Below are 403 nucleotides of genomic sequence, written 5' to 3'. Positions count from 1 at the left end.
AATATATTTAATAAAAATTTAGTTTAAAGAGATGAAATGAACTAAAAAATTATAAAAATTTAAAAACCAGATTTAAAATAAGAGTAAAAAATCACTTACACAAAATCATTCACAATAGAGCCATAAAGACACACATTTTGGTATAAGAGATAAAGAGAGTTTTCAAAAATTTAAAACAGTTTTCAGTTTTAAACCATTTTATTTTATTTAACTTTTTTTTAAGCTGGAAAAACTAAATCATGTTAAAGCATCTAAACAAAAAACTAGTTTTCTTTAAGATTTTTATAGCAAAAATCTATGCGGCAGTTAATATAAACGTTTAGGTGTGTAAGTGTGAGTGTAAATGTTGCTACTACATGTGGCAGCAGCAAATTATGCTGCTGGTGTGTCTATGCCAGCCAAT

This window comes from Lucilia sericata, unplaced genomic scaffold, assembly GCF_015586225.1.
Source record: "Lucilia sericata isolate MDLA Ls3-8-SP2 unplaced genomic scaffold, ASM1558622v1 Contig000448F_arrow, whole genome shotgun sequence".
NCBI lineage: Eukaryota > Metazoa > Arthropoda > Insecta > Diptera > Calliphoridae > Lucilia > Lucilia sericata.
The sequence above is the reverse complement of the archived record's forward strand: the minus strand, read 5'-3'. Positions refer to the sequence as shown.